Raw genomic sequence first — 22,524 nt, 5'->3', positions numbered from 1 at the left:
ATGGGAGTGTGGAGGCTCCAATGTCTTGAATGGTTAGTGACGCCATGATGGCATGGTGGTCTGACCAAGTAACTGGAAGGATTTGAGAGACTTGTAAATCCTGTGAGTTGGTAAAAATGCCATCCAATATATGGCCCCCGTCATGTGTGGATGATTTGACCAACAATGGGAGACCAAAGGTGATCATATCTCCTAGAAGCGCAGCAGTATCTTTGTCCTCTGTTTTGTCAAAATGAAAGTTAAAATCACTGAGGACAGTGAGGGAACTATCAAGGGCTGAAGATTCCAGAATGGACCTGAGGTTGGAAATTAATCCGGTCCTTGATCCTGGTGGACGATACAGAAGGATCCCATTAAAGTTATGGGAGGGAGTCAGTTTGATAGAAAATTACAGAGCTTCACAGGATGGTAGTGAGATCATGTTGGTTCTGGCGATAAAAGTGTCGCGTAAAATGACGGCAATCCCACCACCTTTCTTGCGTTGTCTGTCCAGTCTATGGATGGAAAAGCCTTTTGGAGCTGCAATCACTATATCTGGATCGGACGAACTATCCATCCAAGTTTCTGTCATAAATAGTAAGTCTAAACTATTGTCCTCCATCAGGTCGGCTACGTCCTGTCGGTGTTTCCCGAGCGAGCGGACATTAATAAGGGCAAGTGAAAAAGATTTGGGTGATTTATACTTGGTGGTGGGGGGAGGATTTAGATAAAGGGGTATCTGTGATTTACAACAGGGACAGAGTACATAGGATGTACATCGTACATGAGGAGAGGAACCATGTGGGGCCCCCATGAGAACCATTCACAAAGCTACAGCTTGAAAGCCATTAACAAGTCCCCCCTGTCATCATCTAATTATTTTGAAGCGTGAATATCATATTGAAGCACCAGCAACCGCCGCAGTCATTTCTGGACACAACAAGAGAAAAAGGACCACACCCCTTGAGTTCATAAGGCATCATCACCCGTGAGAATTCCCTCACCTCAAATGTGAATGACCAAGTCCTGGTCCTGAGGAGAACCCTGAAATCAAATAGGGTTCTGAAATGTGTCGACCCCACCCAGCCAGCAATAATCACCACCAATCAACCGACCCATACCGAGTACAAACAGGACATTTAGGCCTGGTGTAACTGTTTAACTGCTTCGCTGGTTGTGGCAGGTGTATGTAGTGAAACACATAACTGAATTGTACCGCCATTGTTCTTTATGTTAAAATAAGGACTGGTCTATTGTTTTGTCATGTTTGGTCATTTCCTAAGTATTTGTTATATGTCCAAAGTACTGTCACCATTGTGTTGTTGATATATGTTGGTACTAATTGTTCTTCTTTAAGACATGAAAGAAATATCCATCTTGTTTGTTCCACAAATAAATGAACAAATAACAAGTGTAAGGAAAACAATATAACTACTTGAGAATCTAAGGTGGTTATTTATGAATGTATTTATTCAAAAACGTACATCCAGACCTTTTTCTTGTTTCCAACTTTCTAAAAAGTGGCATTTTTAAAATTGAGGATTGAAATATGAATTTACCATTCAAGATGGTTTTAAATTACTCTGATACCATTCATGACTTTCCTACCTGCTCCCAATAAAAAATTAACACTTATTAAATGTAATAATGTACCCAATGGTATGCTATGAAAGAGGCAGGCCTTGCAATAGTGACTACCAGGACAGGTCAGATTAAAAACTACATGTCCAACTTTTTTAAGTAAACTGCACCTTGCCCTATGTGCTTTTGAGGGCCTACCCTATAGGTGACTTATATGTACTCAACAGAATGGTTTACGCTTGGTAAAAGGTTTATTTTGACAGGTGGAAATGGCAGTTTAAAATTGCACCCACAAGCTGCACTGGCAGACCAGGGACAGGTTAAAAAAAGTCTACTTAAGTGGGTGGCTCAAAAAGTGTGTAGGGACACTAATAGCATTTAATTTACAGGCCTTGGGTGTACATGCAATATTACTTTACTAGGTACTTGCAAATACATTAAATGTGACAATGGGGTCTGTAGCCCAATTTTATCATGTTTTAGGGAATGTTAACAAGCAGTTTAGCACTGGTTAGCAGTCCTAAGGCCAACAAAAGCAAATTCAGAAATATAGTGGGGGTGAAGGCAATCAGCTTTGGGGACGACCACCCTAAGGCTGACTGGTCTAACAAGCATTGACTTGTAACACACTCCATAATATTTTTCTCCTGGTGATGTTTAAAGCATGCACAACCCTGCAATACACAGTATGAAAATGTCCTCTGTGATGAATAGGCACCCGCTCATATTACTAACAAACACCATGATGTGGCCCTCAATGTGATGTATCAAAGAACAAAATCTTGTAGCATGCCATATTATCTGTTTCTCAGTGTGAATGGTAAAACCACATGCAATTGTAATATACTAGGTGATATAGTCCTTATTGAATAGAAAAGAAATTCATGCTTGATAACAGTAGCTTTGATAACAGCACAAATTTGCATCAGACCTAATGGTGAGGTAATTGCTATGAGAATAGGGTCAGATGTTTAACACACAATATCATATGGTCCTCGTTGTGATGGATAACAGATCACACTTTTTTGACACACACTAAGATATGATCCATATGATGGCAATAGAAGCACAGACATATCAGGCACCTAAACATGTGTAAAACTCATAGCTACAGAAAGACAAACACCTATGTATCCCCATTTTAAAGATCACAATAGGTTCAGCTCTACTCTTGCCTTCCAGGTCTTATCTGAGCGACCTCAAGTTCTTATGTTGAAGTTGACGTTTAACCAGATTTTCACAATTTATGGATAGAATTTACTTACAAATTGTCAGATGCCATAATTAGAGTTGGATGAATGGGATACACCTTCACAAACGAGATGGAGATCCCGTCTGCAGTTTTACAAGGGCTACAATGCCTAATCCGGGCCCTACATTTTTGACCACTTTAAGAATATAGCACATGTGGCTGGAAACTGAAAAACAGCTCTTCACTTCGCAAATGTTCAAAATACCAACTGAATTGAGGATGCAGAACTACACAAATTCAAAGGGAAACACAGTGAAAAGATGGATATTTTAGCAGTTAGGAACTATTTTTTAAAGGTATTGTCTAAATAATACACTATTTGAAATCCAGTATGGTCAGTTAAATATACGCTGGATGAAATAAGAAAGCAGTGTTTGCTAAATGCATATGTATTCTGTAATAAATTGTCAGTCACATACGAAAGGGATCCAAATAAAGGCTGTTTTTTTGACAAATATATACTGTACCAAATAGGAAGACACTATATGTAAAATATAATCTGGTCCTCATAAACAGCCTTGTATAAAAACACACACCGGTCCTCGTAAAGCTGTTTGCTGTCTTTATGTAGTGTGTAAAAATGGTCCTCATAACTCTTGGATACGGGACATATGCGGTCCTCATAAGGGGGTTATGTCAGAAAGTCTCAAAACTATTCCCATAATCGTTTTTTGAAAATCTGATATAACTTTCATACTGTCATTATAGTATAAACATAAAATGTATGATCATTTTGATTCTCTGATGATCAGAAAGGGTGGCCCTCATAATGTAGGTTTTTTTCACTGGTCTTCATAGAGTGATATAAACATGTATGTGTGTGTGTGTGTGTGTGTGTGTGTTTCAGTGTCTATGTGTGTATGTCTGTGAGTGTTTGTGGGTGCAAGTGTGTGTGTATTGATGAGTGTGTGTGGACCTTGTATGTGTGATTGTGGATGTTGGGTGAGTGAGTGCGTTTGAGTTTGGGTTTGTGTAGGCGTGTATGTGTTTGTGTTGTGTGAGTATTTGTATGTTCTGTGCATGTGAGAGTGTTTTGTATGAGAGTTGTGTGTGTGTGTGCGTGTGTGCGTGTCAGTGTTGTTAGTTTGTGGGTAGCGTGAGTTTTTGTGGGTTTTGGGTGTGGGTGTACTGTGTGTGTTTGGTGTTGCATGTATCTAGCTGTGTCTGTGGGTTTGCGTGACTGTGTGTGTGACTATGTGTGTGTCTGTTTTGTGTGTGTAGGATGTCAATGTGTGTGCCTGTGTGTGTGTGTGTGTGTCTGTCTGCATATGTGTGTGCGTGGGTATGTGTAAGCATCTGTAGGTGGAGTTGTGGGTGTATGTGTAAGTACGGTGTGTGTGTGTGTGTGTGTATCAGACATCTGCATGTGTAATGAGATTACAATCCAAAAGCAAATTGTACACTCTGTGGTTATTGCCTGGAAGATTTTCAAGAGGTCAAACTTGCCCCAAATCGGCTAGGCAGATAGCGCATATTTGTGGGTCTGAAAACGGGAGTAACACATGCTATTGGTGCTTTCTTCTCCTCATTTTGAGCTGCACAAAGGGAAACTTGGAGCACATTTCACATCACATCTGTAAATACTGAATCTTGCTCAGTTGATATTTACCACATGCATGATTTACACACAGAAGACTGCTGTAATGCTGCCCTAATGGCGATCGAAGTCTGAGACCACAACATTTAGTAAAAAATAAGTGCCAGCCTGAACTCTTAAAATAATCCTATGGGTACTTTGAAAGGATTGCCTGAAAGTGATGGACATAAAACCTTTACTGATGATCACCATCACTGATACACATATGGAAGTGAGAGTGAGGCTAAAAAAACAGTTAAACTGGTGCATGAAAGAGGTGTAAGCATTGGTTCCTTCCAACCCTGCATTCTTTTATTTATGCACAGATAACATCTATGCACCAATGTTATGGTCAACAAAGGAAGTCCTAGGTATGTAGAGGTGGGGACTCCCATCCTCATCTATGCGGGTGACTCAGTCCTGCTAACCATAACCCCAACAGACCTCAGGCAGATTCTGCAAGTAGGAAAGAGCGGGTAAGATCACCAAGATAAAGCAAAGGTAATTGTAAAGAGAAACATTCCAAACCATCATGGGGCACAAATATCATATTGACAACTAATCTTCATAGGTTGCATCAATGTGGTCATACCCAGCTACATTGCAGCCATTGCTGACAACCCCTTAAGGATGCAATGTTGAAACAGATGAAAGGATGCACTCCATTAGTACACCAAATACTTTGATGAATGTTATCAATGCGCACAGGCAATGATTTGGTGTGCAACCCCAGTATTGTACTCCATCCATGCACGTGTTGTATAACAAGAGACTGGAACCTTGTCAGGTATCTCAGGCCCGGGATGCACCACTGTAGAATGATTTCATGTAATAAACATTTTAGGTCCATTTTATCAGTTTCTTCCATAATTTTAATCCAGTTTCTTTCATCATAGTTACCCCTAGCGAAGGGCAGTGGCCCGAAATGCACTGGGTATAAATTCTTCACATGGATTCATGGAAAATGGTGAACCACCCTGTGCTTTGAATGAAAACCTCTTTGACTTGACCCCAGCGCCCAGACGATACAGCAGCCCCCCCCCCCCCCCCCCAGTGCTTTGAGATTTGAGACCCGCACAGGTAAGTATCAGAGCTTAATAAACCCTTGATTGATTGATTGACTGATTATTGAACTTGTTGGAAGTTATTGTTTGGAGCTGGGGCAGCTGTTGCGCTATACAACTAGTAGTAACAACAACAACATTGGGTTACAATTATGGAAGAAACTGTTAAAATGGAACTCAGAATGTTTATTACACAAAATCATTCTACGGTGGTGCCTCCAGGGCCTGGGATACCTGTACCTCGTCAGGTATCCCAGGCCCTGGATGCCCCACTGTAGAATGATTTCCCTTACAAACCCTTAGGATGACACAAAAGGCTGTGCATGGCTTCAGCAAATCTGCAACAAGATTGAGTCGTAAAGGAAACAACTGTAGAAGACCATGGAAGCCTAGGAGAAGGAGACTGTCATATATTAGGTGGAATAAAGGCCTAACACAATTAGAAGTACACTCATCAAATCAAGAGAGAGTGAGGAAAGAACTCTATGCCTTTACAATAGTCACCCCGACATACACTGTGTCTTCTTCTTTATCACAGAGTCAGTCCATACGAGCCTAATCATACTCATCTTAAGGAAGTGAACATCCAGAAACAAACAATGTGTCAACCGAACTTGGACCACACTTATAAGGTAAATAGTTATATTGTCCCAGATAATAAAGGCCGGCAGAGGGTGGCTATCAGGGCCAGTTCTAGGATTTGCGAGGCCCTGGTCTAAAAGGGAATGTGCAAGACCCCTCTAATGTCGATAAGTGGCCCCTTGCAAGGAGACCATTCACAGACCCTGTGGGAGGCCTATTGTCCAGCCTTTTGTCACTCCCCACAGTTTTAACTTTGAGCCCACAAGCATTTCTCACACCTTCAGTCCGATAGGTGTGAGAATTGCTTGTGGGCTAACAGTTAAAACTATGGGGGCGCCAAAATGATGGACAATGGGCCTCCCACAGTGTCCGTGTATGGGTCTCCTTTCAATTGAAGGGAGCGTCTCCCTCCCTTATGTATCCAGATACCATCCCTGAGAGGCCAAGTGAGGGGGCCCCCTCCATTTCAAAGAAAGGTGACAACTTTCTTTGAAATGGATCGCCAGGGAAGCTGCACGCGCCGGCCGAGCCTACCTCTGCTTCTGGGGCTCCGCTGAGGTGCGCTGCCTGTGGGTTGTGGCTGTGAGGCGGCCGGGCTTTGCTCCGCTGCCTTCCATCATCGCCTACTTCCGGCTGGCCGGGCTTGGCTCCGCCGGTCGGGAGGGGAAACAACTACAGCCCCCATCAGCCCTTGCTCCAGGACGCCTCCCCCACCATCACTGCACAGCGCCAGGAGGCGCATAAAGACCCACCCACTCCCTCGTCCCGCGAGAACGCGCCGAGCTAAGCCCGGGCAAAGGGCGGGCCCTCTGAGGCCCTCTGAGAGACCGCAGGAGACCGGACCGGGCCACCCCCCTGACATTTACCATTCCCGGCTTACCTAAGGTATTCAACCCCTCTTTTGTGAACATATATAGTAAATAGTGGGTAACAGGCCTGATGGAGGTCAAAAGTAAAAGTAGGGTGGCGGTCAAAAAAACACCTATGCACACTCGCTCAACTACAAGAAAACAAACTTTGGCACCAACCCCTTTACCCACCCTAACTGCAATTGATAGGATGCTGCAACAAACAATTGGTGTTGTTGTTAACGCTATTGAAAGTACGGAAAGAAGATTATCATTACCAGCGAGTATGTGTTTAATAAATCAAACGTCACAAACTATTAATACACATGTTAGCGTTCCAAATGAAACAACAATATCACATGATTCACTTCTATTGGAATCGTTTGCAGGTTTGCCAAGGTATGACTTAATTCAATCTGAGGTACCACAGCTTTTAGGACCCACTGTTCCTTGTACTAGAGAGAGTAGACTGTCTATAACACCTGACCTGTCAGCCAGCATATCACCACAGCCCCTAATACCTAGTGTTGTGCCTGTAACTAATGGGGATTTGGATGGCTGTGCTACTAATCCTGTCATTCCAACCGTACAAATCAGTGATATCAGTCTGTTAAGTAGCGAAACTGACTGTGAGCCTGTACCCTCTAAAAGGAAATTAACCCAAAGTCGAAAAAGGTTAATAATAAATAAACAGACTAAAACATATAGAAGAAAAAAGAAGAGGGCCATACAAACTTTAGAAACCAATGAAAGTGAAAGTGAGATACAGCAGAACAGTGGAGGGAGACATGTAAAAGATATAAAATTACTGGAAATGCAAACTTTAAACAATGTCGAGGCAGTCAAAGAATGTCTCGAGAAAATGGTAAAAACCTACATCGCACCAGTGATGGAATCTCTAGAAATCCTAAGTAAAAAAATAGAAATCCTAGAGAAACTGGGAATAGCTAACTTGGATGTCCTAGAACAACTGGGTTCACAAATCAGACCTCATTCAAATAATGCAAATTCTGGGAACCAGAGTTATAGTAAATCAAGTGCAGTAAATCGTACTCCTAGTGTGCCCATTGTGAAGGGAAACCCGGTACCCTCTACAAGTGGAAGGCAGAGGCCAATAACCATCACTCCCAAGGTAGTACATGGGCAAAAAGTAGATGGGGGCCAAAGAAACATCAATGAACCTGCCACCACCTATAAGAGCCTACCTGTACCGAGGCGCCATATTAATAATGTCATCCCAGCCACTATTAATTTGCCACCTGATTGCAGACCATTTGTAGCGATACTCGCGAATGTCCCCAAGCTGTTGCCTAACCAATTTGAAAATCAAGAAACCTTGAAAAATAAGACCTTGTATTGGTTGGTGAAAAATTGTGGGTTCCCAATGCGAGGCGCGGATGAGATTATAACTACACAGAGGGTAGGTTGGGTAGGGCCAAATAAAAAGGAGATAGACGGGGACTGCATAATTATAAATTTCAGGACTACAGAATGGGCGAGAGATTCGATTTTACATGCACCTATGCCATCGAATCATGAATATAACATCACACTGTTCCCACTGGATTATTTTTATAGGAACCAGTCAGGAAGACAAATCACTACACATAACTTCCAGCATCCAAGAGCTGCCTTTATCAAATACCCTAATGTTGTACCTATTTGTCCCCCCCTACTGCCTAACCTGTATGACAACTTCTTGGTCCCAACTTCTAATAGATTCCAGTTGCTCAGCTCACTTGAGGAGAATGACTGGCTGAGCGATCCATCCTTGACCCCGAGTTCTGGAAGTTCTGTAACAGGTGATACATTAACCTTGGAGAAAGAGCTGGGTGATGAAAGCTGTGTAAATAATATAACTGAGTCACAATTAATTTAATCAAATACTGTGCTATGTTTAGGCAATGTCGTAGACAATGAATCAACTGTAACAAATGATAATGCTATTGTTACCCCGATTGCAAGCTTTGAAGCTTCACTCTTGTCTAATCACTCCGAAAGTATAGGAACTAGTAATGCTGATTCTCTTGTATTTAACAGCTGGAATATAGCCGGAATTGCCTCTAAATTATGTACCCCATTTTGGGACGATTTCATCATATGTGGTTATGACATTATTTGTTTACAAGAGACATGGCATACAGGACTAATAGAAGTTGAAGGTTACACCTCCTACAGTGTGGCAGCAGTAGCTTCCAAAGCTGGTAGAGCCAAGGGAGGCCTACTGACTTTGGTTTCAACTAAATTGACAGAATTTATTCTTGGGGAACACTCTATAGCTTGTCAGCATGCGTCTATATTGCGCCTAAAACATAGCCATGGTAGGGATCTAATTATTGTAAATTTTTATAATAATATTGTGGGCCCTAAACGTGATATGATTGTTCCCGATGTTGAACGTGCTATTGAAGCTGCAATCACTCTCTCTAAGAACAATTTTGTAATTCTGTGGGCAGGTGACTTTAACATCCAAGCCTGCAGATATGCTCGGAAGGGGATATGTGGTCACCGCGAGGATTATGTAGGGGGTGACAGTGTTTATGTTAATCATTTCCCACACAGTAATTATGGCAGCGCACTGAATAACTTAATAGCCAAGTTCAACTTGGAATTGCTTGATTGTACAAAAAACAAAAATAATGAAATTTGTCCAACTTTTAGGGGGAGAGATGGCCATTCCAATATTGACCATATTCTGGTGTCCAGCGGCTCAATTTTTACTAATGTTTGGGTAATAGAGCAGCCTGTGAGTGATCACAACAGCATCTCTGTGGAGTTAATGGGCTGGGGTCAAAAAAGCGTTGTGAACGGTAAAGCTGTCCATGGGATCTCCGCTGAGAGACCTAATGGTACGAGAATTAAATGGATCAAAATTGACCCTAACAAACTAACAAAGGATATTATTTGTAAATGTACCAGAGAGGTTGAATACTGCCTTGCACCTAATGTGAGCGCCTGATGTCCTCTCCAATTTTATGAAAATTACATGCACAGTTGAAAATTCCGTGTTAAAAAGAAACAGAAGGGTTAAAAGAAACAAAACTGTGTGGTTTGACAAACATTGTGCCGAGACTCTGAAAAGATTAAAAAGTGTACTCAATGCTAAACCTAGAAATAAAGAAAGAGTCAGAGAAGAACGTATTAATTATAAACTGGCCCTGTCAGCCAGGAAAAGGGAGCTACAGGATGAGGCCTGGAATAAACTTGATATGGCCGCTGTAACTAAAAACCATAAACTCTTTTGGGAAACGATAAATGGCCCATTCTTAAAGAATTAAAACATTCCTGAGGTCAGTTCCCATGTCAGCTGTCTTGCATGGATTGCACATTTCTCTGAGATTTTTAATTCTGATCTTAAATCTGATGGGTCTATCTTATGTTTTAATTGGAAGAAAATGCAGTTGTTTTTAACTTTAAATGAAGTGACAGATGCAATCAAAAATAGTAAGGGTGGTAAAGCACCTGGACCCGATGGGGTACCCATGGACTTTTATAAACATGAAATAACATTATGGGCCCCAATCCAAACTCGTTACTTTAATGCTGCGGTGGAAGATAATTTACCACTGACATGGGGCCAATCAATTATTATACCCCTTTATAAAAAAGGATCCAGGTCAGAGACAAGGAATTATCGTCCAATCTCTCTTTTGGACTCGACAGTTAAAATCCTTAGTCGAGTCCTATTAGTGAGATTGGAAGCCTGGGCCGAGGAGAATAACATTCTGTCCCCAGTGCAGTATGGGTTTCGTAGGGGATTAGGAACAATGGAGCAGTGCGTGAACCAGGAACTCATAGTTGGCAAGTATACCAAAGCTAAATCTGGTAATCTTTATTTATGCTTTGCCGACTTGAGTTCCGCATTCGATCTGGTGGAACACGCACTGCTTTGGCCCATACTACTAGCAATGGGCGCCCCCACTGAAATTATCCATCTGCTAGCTCGCTTGTATAGCAATTTATCAAGCAAAGTAAGGTTTGGAATAGATGGAGAGTGTACGTCAAGCCATCTCCAAAACCCACACACTCAAGAAATGAAGAAGAATCACAAACTTGATGCAATCAAAAGACCACTCAGCATCTAACAACACAGTGGCATTAAGACAAAGGGTGTTTTAGGTGTTACAGGACACAATTAAATCAGACAACTTCTTCCTTCAGAAAACCTGCATCTTCTTTCAGTATAAGTGTGACTACTGTGGATAACCTATCATTAATACTCTTTAGCAAAAAGGTTACATTCATATCTAATTGATTGGTAATGTTTGAGACTCAATGTGATATGACCTGTTGAAGCTATTTTATTGCAGCAGGGAAGGATGCATTGCTGAAGGCCAAGAATACCTGGAATAGGGCCAGCAACAGTGCAGTCATGCCAGATTCTAAGATCCACCTCTAGCTGTGAACATTTTCTGTTTCTTTAATTGTATGTAAATATGTATATGAAACCAGCTACACAGTAATGAAGCCCTGTACTATAGAAGTGGGGTACATTTCATAGGGTAGAAATGTGTGGAGAGAGTGGGCTGCTGCGAAGGCTATTAAGTTGCACTTGCTTGGGGCATTTTGGTGTAGGTTGGGGGCAGGAGACAGGTGTGGATAATTCTTTAGATGACATTATAAGGCAGAAGTTATTAAATCTAAATTAAATTTATGTGCATATTCTGACAGTATGGCATAGATCCAGCACTCTTGGGTTTAAGTTTAGATACGCTGAGAAAGAAATAAAGTAAGATGCTTTTCCATCAATTGTCATTTCTTAACACTGTTTATCTCTTACTTCTCGTTTGATAGCTGTCATCGCTCGCATGGAATCGGGTTAGATAATCGAATGAGTGACCCATGGTGTTTTTTGAGCAGGAGAACAAGTGCAATATCTTTTCCGGGCAGCCCCATTCTTCCAGTAAATATCAAGTTGCTTTTCATACTGGATTGTAATTTAAAGGCAACAAGCTACCTTTCATATTTGGTTTCAGAACATGATTATTAAGTGAAAACTGGTGAATTAATATTACACTAATTTGTGTTCAGAGACTATGAAGGCGAAATCTGTGGGTGCGACATATTGTCTACTTGAAGAACAACTTTATCCCACTTTGTAAAATCACTGACCCTATTCAATTGATTACATTGTCAAATATTGGAAACCGGTCCTCGGAAGCTTGTTTCCGGTCCAGGGAAGGCATGGCTTGGCAGTTCGGGCTGGACTGTTCCCATGAGGCACAGGGTCAGACTGATTTGCATATGGCCATGTCTGAACTGGGGTGGTGTGGAGTGCAAAAAAACCGATGGATTTAGGCCCAGATCTCTGTACTGGGGTGAATGTATGACATTGTTCTGCATTCTGTCCATCAACTGCTGTTTTTGCAAATATTGGAAATAAGCACTGGTCGTCTACATGAGTGCCCTGTGTTCCTGAGACAGCCTTGTCAGAGAAGGGGGGTCCTTACTCATACTTGTGTAAAGTTTAGTTAAGACAACTCTTAGGATAATCAATTGTTTAGCATGAATAAAACTCATCATAATTAATAGGTTTAGCCATACTGGAGTCAGGTTGTACCAAATGGTAATCGATAACTTGTTGATCAGGTGTTGTATCATTTGAAACGAATGTCTTAAAGAATGCTGCGCTCAAAAATCTATTTCCGAAGGGACATTTAAATAATAAACTCATCACGGGCTCATCGTTTCGTGGGTTTACACACATGCGCATAGGTCATCCGCCTTCAAAGTCATATTTTATTTTTAACTTATGTCTGGCAGCGGCGCAGGCACTGTGGGTGGGTCCGCTCATAGAATTCGGCAGTTCCAAGGGACTCATCGCATGTGTTTTCAATGAAAATGTTGCAATTGCAAATTGATTAGCAGAGCTTGTTCGGCTATTCTCAGCCGAGCGCCATAATGAGGCTAATTTTAGATGCAGGGTTTGAGAACCGCATGGCTGTTTTTTTAGCCTTTAGCGGCTCTTGGTACAGAACTGCACATTTGTCAGAAGAATCCTTTAAATATGTGAACATAAAAGAAAGCCTGGCCCAGGCCGTGCAGTCTTCCCTAAGTAATTACCTTTGACAAAATGGCTGCAGATCCCAGCAGGGCCTATGTTTGGATAATGATATAAGGTGTCCCGCCACCCACGTGAGGTGGAAATATGACATTTCGCTGCAAAACGAAGGTCTTGTTCCGAGGGGGCTCTGCGGTTAGAGCTCTGTGGGTGGGAGCGGCGGGGGGATCTATTTTCACAGGCGAAATGCCATCGCCAATTACCGACTTGGCCTGAAATGTTAGGAAATATTTCATTATAGACACATGTCCTTCAAAGCCAGATGGAAACATCAGTATCGGCTTTCCACCTTTTAAAGGCTGAAAACGTGTGCTTGGAATCCATAGCGTGACCCGAAGTACCTGTGCCTGTCTCTTTAAGGCTCTGCACAGCACATGCCTCTGAGACAGTGTGTCTGCTGCCACCGTCGACAAGAGGGCCTTTGTGCCTCTGACGTCAGCGACTCTGTTATTGGGAGCGTGTCATGCCAGAAGGATCCGCGGACCCTCTGTTTGTTCACGTGCCTCCTCCGCAATAAAAACCCACCTTCCCAGAAACAAGTCTGGATTCTCCTTAAGGCCCCCTCAGGGCTCAGCGACTACTTTCAACTAGGAGTGGACGTCGTGATGCACAGTGCATTTAGTGTGTGTGGGGGAGGGGGGGATAGTATAATGTATGTATCACAGAAACACATATGATCTGCTGTTGCATAGAAATAATGTCACAGGGCTATGTGCCTAATTCTGAGGTATTTTAATATTTTAGCTTATCCTTAAAATTGCCTGTACAACCAATGACTTTTTTGTGTAGCATACTTGGAAAGTTGTGCTGTAAAATAAGTCTTGGTTGGCGTTCTGCATCACGCATAGAAAAGGAAAAACACTTTTAAGGATTGTTTTTGTGGCAGGAAGGTGTCCTTTCCTGCCCAAAAGCAATCCTGCCCATAACGCTGCCACTCTTGCTCCATGGCACAAGGGTGCCTGCGTTGGCGCTATGCAGCACACAGTGTGCCAGTGCAAGGAGGCAGCAGACATTTGCCACCTTTGTAAATATGACACATTTCTGATGCTGCCTAGCTGAGCTGCATTGCGTGAAATGGTAGTACATCTGCCCCCCAATTCTGATCACAATTCTATACAAAAGGATGATGCAGTTCAATAGGGTTTCTTGGCACTTGATTCTGAGTGATATGGAATATTTGCTACACCAGAAAGAATCCGATACCCCAACAAGAGGCATTTAACAAGTGTGGAAAAGAGCTCCTACTCCAGGGTTTGTGGATGGGGAGAGGCATAGCATGCAAAATCGGTTTTTAACTCCACAGAATATTTGCGTATATTGTTTTCTGCACACATTTCCCCTCAATTAATGAAACCCAGGTAATGCTACCAAAATGTACCAATAGAAAACGACAGGTGAATAATACTGATAGCTTTACTCAGAAGTGGCATGCCTGTGCAAGCGCCATTTGCACATTAATCTGAATTTAGCCCACATCTCAGACGCAGGCCTACTTGTCTACCTAAGCAAAATATGAATTCAATAACGTTGAACATTCACTTACAGGCACCACAAATACAATGATCACATCCAATGGAATACTACTGATCTGAAAGACCCATGGACGATGACAAGTGGAGTGGGTTCAGCAGCAATTGAAAACTTTGAGATGAGAGGTCTGCAACAGCAGCAGCGGAACCACAACCCACTGAGTTCCCTCACCAGCTGACACATAGTTAAGGATAAAAAAGACACAAACTATGTCATGCATTTGAAACAAAGACTACAACCAGCCAAGTACAAATAAATAAATGACTTTGCTCTGCACAGTAGACATGGTATTGCTACATGCTGGATGGTTCCAATACTTTGACAGCATTATTTATTTAATTGGCTTCAGTGAAGGTTTCCATTTTATCCTGAACAGCCTAGAGGGCTTAGATGGTATTGCTTTGAATTATACTTTTTTTCTTTTAAGTATGTTTATTATCGAGTAGTGCAAAAAGGGACATTTTTTTTTCTGTGGTGTGCACAGTTGGAAAGTAATCACCTCACAATCTTCACTAAATTCTGTTTAAGCTGGCGATTTCACCAAGTTAAAAGGTTTTAGGCTTTCCCACATTTGTGTGAAAAATTCGACTTTTGCAACAATTTATACTGCAACAGGGTAAAGTTAGAGAAAGACCGTTCTGCAAACATTTGCCAATGTGCATTAAAAAGTCTGCACAGAAATGTCTACACGCATTTTCCAGCTTACCTGGATGTCATTGTATCAAAAGTTATGTCTCAGTGTTGTGAAAATTGTCTCTCACCATGCAGAAAATCTGGGCAAGGTTGTGGGTGGCACAAAATGTGGAAATTTCAAAAACATTGCGAAGTGCGAAAATAGGGAATTAAAAAAAAAATTAGAAATGTGGAAAACGCCCACACCGCTTTCTTTTCTTTTTCTTCATAGGCTTCGTCATAGCTAGGTGACTAATATGATCACCACACAGCTGAGGATGAGTCAGGCACGAACAAACAAACACCAAAAGGTTGCAGTACAGCAGAAATCACGAGCAACTCCATCACAAATCATCTCTTAACCATTTATGTCACACCTCTGACTGTCAGCACTGTGGCAAGAGATGGAGGTTTACTGCATACCACAAAGGAGTTGAGAAGGCTTGAAGTTACTGCTGTTTTCATATTCTTCTGGAACCAGAGCTGGTTGACTGACTAACCTTCCTCACGGTTTTCAGACTAGGCTACTGTTTTTTTGTTGTAATTTTTTAGTATTTGTATGCAAATGTTCTTTGTCCAGTTTTAACATACTGTTTAATTACACAATCCTACTACACAAACATTGAAAGTAATGAAACATAACAATCACAGTCATTCAATAGTATTAAACTAATTAAATACATATTCATGAGAAGCAGGCAAAGGAAAAAACACAGCCGAGCATCCCTCGACGTCTGCGAAAGAGACACCTAGGGGGCGCCAACGCACAAAATGAAGACGCATCTGTTAATGAATCCCAGGTGTGTTAAAAGTGCAACCGTTGTTTTTCTACCTTCGCGAAAATCTTACAAAATGTGGGTCCTCGAAGAATTCCCCTTTTCTAAATATGAATGTATTCTGAGAATTTTGCTACAGATTCGTTTGGCAAAAAGTAAACTTATCAAGATAGGTTATCGATATACTTGGCCTTAAGCACTAAACACTGTAAAATATTGGATTTGATTAGAACAACAATTGCCTTAGAGTGAACAGAAAAACTTTGAAAAACACGAACATTGGGAACTTTGGAAAACTTTGCTGCTTATTATTTTTTTTTATACCACTAATCGCACTCCCTTTTGTTTGTTAAACAACTCTTCTGTCGAAGTCTGAGCTTCCACGCGACGATGAGGAACCAGGGAGTGTTACAGATTAATAACATGGGGGATCATTAACAAGCCGCTTGCGCCACCCGCACGTCACTTTTGCCATGTTAAAAATGACGCAAAAGTGGAGCAAGGGGCTTGTACATAAGCCGCATGGACTTTAAAAAAGCATAATGATCTAGCCTTTGCGATATTGAAACACCTCCAGTGAACACGTTTACTTTGCGTCTGAACATCAGCACAGGTTACAAGAGATCTCAGGATGGAAGTGATTGCAGGTGAGTTCTTTACCCATCTGCCGGTCACAGGTTCAAATCCCGCCGATGACGACCCAGCCTCTCATCCCTCTGAAGTCGATCATATGTGACACATTTTAGTTGGTCCCTAGTAATTCTATATAACAAGGGTAACATAAAGTACTTAGGTGAAAGCATTATATAATCAAAGAATATTAAACAGGGGGTCGTTGTGTGATGATCTGTTGTCTTTGTTAGTGTTCCGTCATGGGTACCACTTTTTCACAGATGCTGGTGTTACTAGTCGTTTTCACAATCTGTTTTGCTGGCTGATTTGACATGCATTAATTTTCAGAGAGTATTCACTGTGTGTGCACATACACGTTAGTAAAAAGCAAATCATATGTAATAGCATCTAAACACTGTTTAGGGACGTTCACTGCAAACACTAGTTTATTTTTTATTATGCAATTTATTTCACTTGGGTGCTTCGAAATATTATGAGAAAGATAATTAAAATCATTACACTTTCAGAAGCTTTTGGGGGACAAAAAGCAATACTGAAGAAGATTTTCATTAAAAATGGTGCATTATAAATTTTGATTTTACAATGATGGAATGGCATTTTCGCAATATTATTTCTTCAAATCCATTTCAAATATTTACCCCCACAAATGTACAGTCCTAAAATTTGTATCCTTTCTTTTATCAGATTATTTATATCAGATTATTTAATAAAAAAAATACTGATAAAAATGTCACTAAATTGGCTCAAGAAATTATTATAAGCCTACCTTTTGCAGCTAATTATATATTTTATTTTTAAACATTTTAGACACAAAAGTGAGCACGAAGCAGTACCCGTGCAGCATTGAAAGTCCGTGTGCTATTTCTTCCATTCGAATTTTACAGTGCAATAAAATACATGACTACAGCAGCAAACAGAATTCATTTGAAGAAGAAAGTACTTGGAATCAATAAACTAGCAGCCCTCAAGTATTTGACATTTCCAGATAGGGCCACCCAGCTTTTGTTGATTCGACTTAATGCTCTAAAAATCTAAAAGCAAGCCTCTCTTAAGGAAAAACGTGTACTCTTAATTAAACGAAGAAATGCCATGTTGTGGCAGCTCTAAAAGTTGTTTTAGCGGCTCTGGTCCTGGTTTAGTCGACATACGACCTATGCGAGGGAGGGTTAAAGGTGAAAGGTCACGGATTTACTAATTTTTGAGGTACACAGACTGGCGCCCAGAAATGGAGCCGATGAGGGCGGCACAGACAGCTCCGGCCTTGCCTATTTGTCTTTCTTTGACCCGGAAGCCAGGAAGGAGTTTCCACCCCGTGGCACTTGCTGCTGTCTGCTACAACACGGGAAACACAGGGCACATATTGTGTGGCGGGTCAGAAAGATGTGGCCGTCGCTAGCTGCACGAAGGTGGCCGGCCAGCAACCTTTGGCACACGAGTGTTGGCTTTTTATTGCTAATCAATACCACAAGATTTCCTCATCTATCGTTTGTTTCAATCACATGAAAATATATTTAAATCGATTGATATTCCAACTGCATAGCTTCTTATGTACACATTCAATGCATGTAGGCTTTCCATCCATAACAAAAAAGTTGCAAGTTATTTTATACACGGGAGGAGTTTTAATTCTGCTGGTCTAAAATTTGAAAGCCCAGAATTACGTGCAACAAAAATGGTGACATTTCTTGAAATTATGCAGCATCTTGTAATTTTTTGCTTGCATGTGACATGTGGAAAAAAATGTCTCACCGCTAAGACCTTTCAATGTCAAACCAGTCTCTGCCTGGTATTTTAAAATACTTTTATACATGAGGTGCACGCTTGTGTAAAACAAAATATGAAAAATACCAGCAAACCACATTTTGCTCTAATACTTAATCTTACCCAATTTTCATATGATTTTTAAAGATTTTGTGGGAAAGTAAACTATTCAAGCCCTTAGCTTTTTTACTGCCCAGATGCATTTCACTACTAGTTCAAACCACTATCTCAATGTTTTCAATGGTGCAGCAGGTGTAGCAAACTGGAGCCCATGGTTTGAAGGGACCACTGCAACCCCACTAGGCGCTTTTTTAGATCAAAGTCAGGGGAAAGGGGGCCCAATTTTCCTGAATGCATTAGGGGCTACTGCAGCCTTGCTATAACTCTTCACTATGACCACACGTTCTCTCTGTCTGTAATTAATGACCACTACCAATAAATTCACTTGGTTCGACGTGAGATACCATCTTAAGGCAATCTGTTCCCATCATTTTCTGTGATTGATGTGCTTCTTCCTACACCTCTTTAATTACTTCTGTTTGGGTGCCCAATTGTTAGCTTCTGTCCTTTGAACAGAGCCCCATCTGATCTCGCTCAAAGATACATTCGGGCTTGTCAAAATAGCTGAGATTTAGAAACTCATACAACTTCATTCACAAAGGATGTCAAAGTTGTGCATAGAAACAAGTAAATACGTGTCGGATTCACAATATGTAGATCTAAGCTATGCACCTGTGTATATTGTGCTGCATGTGCACAGAAAAGTGTGGGAAGGTAGGTAGAAAAAGCAGTGGAAAAGTGAAAGAACCTATTTTAGAGTGCAAATGGAGTCTTCACAAGAGTGGTCATGCTTACAGGCCTGATTTACTAATGAAGGTGTGTGTAACTAGCAACTGACACACGTAAGTCTGTTCTTAAATTAAACCCAGCTGGGGTCCTTACTACATTTCTTTACCCGCATTGACTTAATTTGCGAATTTTGTAAGAAAGATCTTTAAGTGGACACATTTACTAAAATTTACATTTGTATTTCTATCCTTGTCATTGCCTTTTTATGCATTGTGTAAAATCTACCAGTTAACACTAGAAAGTAAGGAACATTTTTAATTAAATTGAGATAAACTCTTTATAGTCGTATTTAAACCTTTTTCACCATCACTATCTTTCTACATCCAAACTCTGTAAGAACTGGGTTAATGTATGTCTCTTCCTGCATTTTCTGCACCACATACACATTCAACGTTGATATGTAACTTTTGTGGACTGGTATGCTGTGCAAATGCACTTGCATATGTTTGTGAATAACTGATAAGATGCACCTGGGGACATTATACCACATCTGAATGGGATTTCCATGAACACCAACCCCACCCAGATACCCAAAGGGGATGCCTTCCAGGATAAACTGGAGGAAAACCCAGGTATGTGTAAATTATTCAGATTAAGTAAATTATACATTTGTATTTCACTGACATGCCAACCTTTACCCCATCAGAAATACGATAGAAACTAAGCAGGCAAGAGTTATGCATTTTTACAATGGTTAAGCAGTCTTAAATCTTGAAAAGTCCTTGGCACGTTGGACTCTTACATTGCACGGGAGAAACTTGTGTAATTCAGTCATTGAGGAAAGTATTTGCTTGTGTTTAAACTGTTACAATCCAGAAATTGAGCTGGGGTAAATAGTAAGAAACGACTTTTATGTAATATGCATAAATAGAAAAAGGCTTCTTCACTGTTACTGCAGCTCTCATTAAGAGTGGTGGTATTCCACAAAGAGTGGCAACTCTGGGTGAATTTGCATACATGCCACTGTGAGTGGCCCAGTTTCTCTGGTTTTGGAGTCAATTTGAGACCTGTAATCTTAGGTCCAGATCCAAGAATTCCAGGTTCTGGGACACTGTCCCTGGTTTCCTCATGTGCGGATATGCACCCAGTGGAACCACTGAAGTGGGCAGAGGCACAGCCCAGACCCTGGATAGTCACTGCAGCACAGGGGGCGCATACAGTGTTCCCCAAAATGTTCTCCCCCAGTCTGGGTCACAGACCCCCTCTGACCCTACTGCACCTCTGTTTATCTTCTGTAGAAACTACTACCCCTCTTACAAATTCACCTAAAAATTTCAGTTGGTTAGATCTGCCGAAGTCCCCAGAAAAGAGGTGAAATGTGGAATTTGGTGCAGGAATAGGCAATAACAAGGAATATAAAATATTTCACCAGACCAGGAAAATAACATGTCCCGAATTATCACTATTGACTGGGTGAGGCAAATACCTCACTCTATTTCAGCCCTCTCATATCACGGCCTATATTAAAAATGTAAGTAACAATGATTAATAGTTTCAACTGTTACTTACAGCACAGTGAAGTGGCAAGGTTATCGCAGCAAGCATGGTATAAGCAATTTGATGCAGTTTCTGTACCACAATATAAGCTGAACACATTTCAAATGATTCATTAATATGTTTACCCATCCCTGTACATGAATCTAATTGTTTTCAGGGTCTGGCCTACGTTTTAGAAACCCACAAAAGTAAATAAACACTTTTCAATATGTCATTTTATATTATATAATTAATTGAGCCCAGATAACCATTTTTGATGATAAAATATTTTACACATTATTTGAGGTAGATTTCTAAAGCAAACAATTGCATTTTAAAGAATTACATAAAAGGTGCTGGTGGTTATGGGTTTGTTTCTAAACTTCTAGATGTGGAGGTCGGAAAAGACCTCTCAGGTCAGAACAGAATTTAGTGGGAACATGCAACAACTATGAACAAGTTGTGTAAGATATTGTAAATGGATTATGGCGGGTGTGATTATTTATGTGAAAAATGGTGGTGTTCTTAATTAGCATGTGCATGAACAACCAATCTTCTTTGTCTCTTGCAGGTGGCCTCTTATGCAATCCTATGTTTGGCCCTACTGCTGAGTGAATAGTGAAATTTCTCAATTTTGGAAATAAGGTGCAATGCTTACTGAATTATAACACAGTTATCTTACTTTGATTTTTAAATCCGTGTTGATACAAGATTTCTTAGTTTTTGGATTTAAAGCAGTTTTTTGCATCTTTTAGATGCAGAGCAACCATGTTTTTTTTTAATTTGGTCAGACAACACGTGTTTCGCCCTCAGGCATGGTAGGCTCAATTATTTCCAGGATCAGTTATTTGTCGAACCTGCCTTCTTCTTAAGTTTTTACACAATCTATGAGGCATACCTATGGACACAGGTACTGCTAAAACACCACTCATTCTACAGGTAGAGCCAATATTCGTGGAATGAAACCAAACACCACACATTGCATATACCGTTTACCTTTAAAGGATCACAGAGAGGAATAGGCACTTTCCTACTTTATAGAAAGTGCCTACATCATGCCACCTGTTTCGTTACTGGACATTGTTGATTGGATCACTGGATGACAAGATTTGCACCATTATTTGTGTTCATCCTTCCATACATTTGTTTTGGTGAAAATCAGCTAAATTCTATTTTTTATTTTTTAGATATTTCTTTTTAATGCACTTAAGTGTGGTAGGCAAGAAGTGTATGTTTTTTTTCGATTTTTTCACCTTTTGTTATTTTTTTGTGTTATTATCGGAAGTGAAGGCTATACGAATAAGAGGACCAGGCCAACAGCTTCTGAAACCGAAAGGGGAAGGCAATGAACAGTATGTATAACTGCTAAGTGAGAGCTCTGGGCTTTACTTCTGTTAAATCAGCACCATTGAATTAGTATAGGTGCACAGCCCTCTATTATATTTTTTTAGAAGCTTGGGGCTGACCCCGGACATTTCCTTGATTTTTTGGGCTTTTTCTGCTTAGGATATTGTGATTAGGGACTGTGACAGTGTCTGCTGCTAGCCCCATTTTGTTTCTCTATTTAAGGCATATTGTTAGGTGAGTGACATCTGTTTGTGAGATGTGAGGGTAACTATACCAGTTATCCAGGTTAGAAATATTTTCTGAGTAATTCACACATATTTCTTCATTGTATTGTGTATGCTTTATCGACAATACCTCTTTCCTGTGTCCTCTTGTCTAGAGGTAAATCAAGACAGACTTAATTCCTGGCCAAAAAGGAATGCAATGTGCCCAACTAAACATGGCCAATAAAATAGTTCAGGGTGAATAAAAAACCAGCAGAAAGCACAACAATCACTTCCAAAAAGATGGTGATGTGCCACAGATTCGATCACTGTT

This window comes from Lissotriton vulgaris, chromosome 12 (assembly GCF_964263255.1).
Source record: "Lissotriton vulgaris chromosome 12, aLisVul1.2, whole genome shotgun sequence".
Classification (NCBI taxonomy): Eukaryota; Metazoa; Chordata; class Amphibia; order Caudata; family Salamandridae; genus Lissotriton; species Lissotriton vulgaris.
This window is presented reverse-complemented; position numbering follows the sequence as displayed.